A 5,413-nucleotide genomic window follows, 5' to 3' on the forward strand; every position below is an offset into this window, starting at 1 on the left:
TGTCTTTTTTTCTCTCCCTCTTTCTGTATATGTGTCCCTCTGTCTCTTTGTCTCTCTCTCTCTCTCTATCTATATATATATATATATATATATATATATATATATATATATATATATATATATATATAAACACTACAACTTCCCACAACTCCTCGTCCTCTGGTCGTACCCAAGGGAGAGAGAGAGAGAGAGAGAGAGAGAGAGAGAGAGAGAGAGAGAGAGAGAGAGAGAGAGGGTGGGGGGAACAGATACAGAAAGAAAGAGACTCAGAGACAAATATATATATATATATATATATATATATTCTCCCTACCTGTCTCAAACTAAATAACCATTATCCGAACTCTGCTATCCAAACTATCAAAACTCTATCCACTCTCTCAACTGACCTCAACTCGCCTACAACAACCCACATTTTGAATGGAGCCTGTGGGGTTTCTAAAGCTGTCAAACCCCGCGCCAAAATCTGAGCCACTTCCCGAAGCAGTCACGTGGGCAGCGAGGCTTCGGACGTCATCGTTTTCGGCTCCCCCCCTAAATGAAGCAAGCTTCGATACGCGCTTTACAGAAACGCCCCCTCCATTACTGACACACGCCTCGAAGCCTCGGCACATCACGTAACATCACTACTATGAAGCTTCCCGGCCCATTGCTTTGCCCAAAAGTTCATCACTCAATGCGTCATTCATTTCTCACTAGTGACATCTGCTGTTGAAACTGTGGCCTTGTCACTCAGACAGACATATTTAAAAACAATTAGTAAATGCAATATTGTCACAAAGTTTTTGTCAAACTCACGTTTAGTAACAGGAGAGTCAATTAAATCCTATTGAACTAATCTTTTTTAGTTTTATTAAAATAATTTGTCAATTGTGATATATGTTTACTGTCAGTGACTGTTTTCTTTTGTCACCGACTGATTGAACAATAGACGTTTGTTTTAGTGCATTCGGAGTGCAGTGCTTGTTGGGGCAGACAGTTTTCTTTCAGTTTTGATTTGCTTCCTGAAAAATTTAAATTCTTCAAAAATTCTCTTTTTCTTGGATTCCTAGTTGGCTCTGATCTGATCCCTTATATTTTTACTCATCAGCCAGGATTTTACTTTTCCAACAGCTTTAAGTCTGTTTCTGCTGTGTAAGACTGATATATTTTTGCAGAACAAAGAAATAGCAAAATTTAAGAAGGTGAGAATTTTAGAGGTGAAAGGTTTAATTATTGTTATTTAAGAATCTTGTGAGTGAATCATCTCAAGTATTCCTTGATGCCAGATTTTTTTTCGTCTTGCTGGCTCCTTTTCAATCAAGTTTATTTGTGTAGCACATTTCAGCAACAATCCAGTGTCAAAATGATTTACATAATAAAAACACAATTATAAAGTCACAAAATATACCATAATCAACCATTGAGAAAACTGGTAACAAACGTTACATTTTGATGAGTGACATCATCAAAATCATTAATACACATGAACTATAAAAGGTTCCTTTTATTTCGGCCACTTATGAAGACAAATACTGATGCGATCAAGCAGCGGCTCATCACGCTTTTATTTTGAAAACCGACACGCAAAATGAAGCAGTCACATGACCCATGCAATGCCAGGCCTCGTTTGTTGCCAGTCACGTGGTTTTCAACAAGACACAAGTCTCGAAGCGGGGCTTCATCGGACACGCCCCCTTATTACTCAGTACAAGCCTCGAAGCCTGGCTTCAAATAGACCATCACTAGTAAGATGTTCACTGGACTCAGTTGAAAAGTAATTTGACTTTGGTTTTGCATTTGATATAAAGAAATGTAGAATTTATTGAAGGAATACTTTGCACTGCTAGTTTTTATTTTATTTATTTATTTATTTATTTATTTTATTTTTTTACAGTTTGGCTCTATTAAATGCATATTTAAGATATTCAATGTAACAACTTATGTCCTGAGGAACAAAAAAAATTAATTCTAAAATGTTTGGATTTGTTTGATTCAACCAAACACAGAATTCAATCATTTATATTTGAATTCATGGTTAAAATTGTGAAAGAAATGTATGTCCAATGTTCAAAATGGAATTGGTCATTAAGATAAATTATTAACTTTAGACCAAATGTCTAAAATGTATGTTAAAAATTTTTGTATGTCTTTTTTTCACCTCTTGGTGGCTGGTGAAAATAAAAAAGATTGAGTGAAATCCTGAAGGCTCTTCATGTCTTCCTTTTCAAGTGTGGGAAGCCATGAAATGATAGAACACTTGACACTTGTAGTCCAAGTCTTTGATTAGATCACCTTTGTTTGTGTTTCACTTTAGTCCTTTCTAAGTTACTCTAGTCATGTGTAGCTATTTGTTAGTGTTAAATTCATTTTCCTATTTCCCCTATTTGTGTACTCCTCTTACCCCTTTGAGATTAATCACAAGTAATCCCGATGACTAACTTTTTAAGATTTAAATATAAATATACACCCAGTTATGCAAACCCGTCCTGCTGCACTCCAACCAATTAAAATGCAAGTAATTATCAGATTTGTTTTTGTAGCAGAAAGTAGGTAATTATAATGGATAAAATGATTCTGTGTCCTTCTTCCATCTATTTTATCTGCTCATATGAACACTGCTGCACAGTTACATAACCACAATATTTAAGACTGGCGACAGTTTGTTGCACAGAAGGGAAAAGGGTGAACTACAACATAATAGTAAAGTCTCAGTACTCGACAGTAAATAGGGGAAACTTGCCCCATACAGGTTTGGTACAGGTAGTATTGAACAGTGGTTCTTGACCTTTTTTACCTTGAAGCCCAATATTTCCTGTCCAAAGTGACCCAGGGCCCATTAACTATCTCTTGCTTTACCAAATGGACCTGACTTTTGTTCCATATAAAAATCCAATTCCTGTATGGTTTACCTTCAAAAACATAAAATATAATTACATCATAGTATGACAATCACAAGGAGATTTATTTATCATTTGTATGCAAACCTGCACAAAAAACAACTTTCTGAACAGGCCAGCAATTCATGGAATGGATTAAACTGCAACAAGAGTAAAATTAAAGGCTTGTATTAGGCCTATAAACATCGTGCCACGACATATCAGAAAAATTATAGAAAAAACACATTTCTGAGTGTGAAAAGTCAAAATCTTTTGACTTTTCACACTCATAAATTTGTATATGTTTTCTAGGAACTTTTTTGCAACAATGGATGTATTTATATCATTGGAGCTCACTGAAATAATATGACCATCCTTGCTACATTAACAACAAGGCTTCAAGTTCTCTTTACAGTTTGTAATGTCACGGTTTGTTCAGGAACTTTAGTCTTAGTTTATGTTTTAGTTTTAGGTGCACTGGCACTTTTCTTTGTGAGGTTTGTTGATTTTAGTTGAACCAAATGGCTGTGAAACTCAGCAATGTGTGCTTTTAATTCTGTGACCAGATCATTTTGGGAAGCAGGTTGAACTACTTTTTGGGGTTTCAGTTTTGTCAGTTGACTTTATTTGGGGTCATGTCAGTGAGATTGTCTTGCATTGTGGGCTCAGAGAGGTCAGAGGTTACAGCAATAGTGTTGGAAGCTACTTTTGATCTGACAGCAGCAAGCTGTTTGTTCATTCTGCTGTCTTTTGGGATTATCTTTATCTTTAGCTTTTTGTTTTTTGAGCTGAAGCATTATCCCAACACTGAAGGCAGACGCAGGAAGTGTCAAGTCTGCTTCACAAGGGATAGCATCACTTCTGCTCAAAGCTTTAGAGAGGAGTTTGCTGAAAGCTGAGCAAAGTATTGAAATCCGCCTCATGACTAGGATAACACAGTTTGCCTGGAAACTGTCTCAAACAAAAAGAGGAACTTATCTGTGAAACAAGAGCTTTATTTTGAGCCGTATCCTTTACAATCACTTTTTGCACCACACTGCCCTGTGGCAGGTTGGAGGACAGATTAGGTTGAGGTTGGTAGACTGAGTCAGAGTCAGAGTTGCTTAGAGTAGTTTAAGACTATTCTAAACTTTCACTTTGAAAAAGTTGGTAATTTTCTTGTGTTGGTCTGGCTACTGGGTTCATTAGGTCATTTTGTGTCGCAGGGCTGCCTGTGACTGATTGAGAGCATTTGGACAGATGCTCATGGAGAACAGCTTCATAAGATTCCCCACCTAATTTGGCAGTTTTTTGCAGTTCACAGAAAAATCAGTTGGTGGAAGAGTCTATGACATCGGATACATACTCACTTGACAGGGCTTTGATCTGATAAGAGATCAGGTAATCAAAACAATTTAGTCTTGGTGTAAACAATCCAACTCTTTGACGACTGCGAAAACTGTGCAGTGTCTTTGACTTATTTAACACAGAATACAAAATCCAGCAATAATCAGAATACAAATGAAGCAAACCAAAGAAAAAGGTTTTGAAAAACTATTCACCTATTTGGGATTTTTTGGGAGAATATAATTAATAACTTAGCCAGTTAGGTTTACTCTTTTCTTTTTCTTTTTTTTAATAATAGCATTTTGCAATGGAGCCATTTTTTGTATTTTTTGTAAAAAATAAAAAGACCAACTCATTTATACACTAAAACCCTAAAACTGACATCGTAACTTACTCTTTTAGTTTAATTTGCTTCCACCTTGTGGGAACTTTGAGGCCTACAATGTAGGATCAAGAACATTAAACCATAATGTGTGTGTGTGTGTGAGAGAGAGAGAGAGAGAGGGGTGGCGGGGGAAGGAGCGTGTGTGTCCTTTGTGTGACGGCCCTTTGTAAAATAAGGCTCCTTTGTCAAAATATACTAAAAAAACGGCTATTCTGAAATATTTCGTTGACAGTGCGCCTGTAAGTAAGAAGAGACAAAAGGCCATTGTGTTGGCATGAAATGGATGCATCATTTTCTTGATTTTCGACCGTTTGCCAAATTGTGCCCCCAACATTACAAAAAACCACACACACACACACACACACACACACACACACACACACACACACACACACACACACACACACACATATATATATATATATATATATATATATATATATATATATATATATATATATATATATATATATATCTATATATATATATACATATAATATATATATGTATATATATATAGTGTTGATTCAAATGTTTATCGGGTCCTGTGCGGGACCTTAGTTTTTAAAACATTCTAAATTAAAATGAACTAAGAATCAATCACCGCCTGGGTTGCTATCCTCTTCCTGTTGACCATTTACCGTAAATCCAGAACTTTCTGCTCCTTTACAATTTTTAGGAGAATTGCTAAGAAATAAGTACATTTTATAAAACTTTGTATTACTTTGTATGCATGGTAATAACTACATTATGTATTGCTCTGACGCCCCTTTGGAGATGTTGACTGCAAGTCTTTGAAAAAGTAGAACAAGGACTGTGCTTTCAATAACTAACGGCTTATTAC

The sequence above is a fragment of the Gambusia affinis genome, linkage group LG14, assembly GCF_019740435.1.
Source record: "Gambusia affinis linkage group LG14, SWU_Gaff_1.0, whole genome shotgun sequence".
Taxonomy (NCBI): domain Eukaryota; kingdom Metazoa; phylum Chordata; class Actinopteri; order Cyprinodontiformes; family Poeciliidae; genus Gambusia; species Gambusia affinis.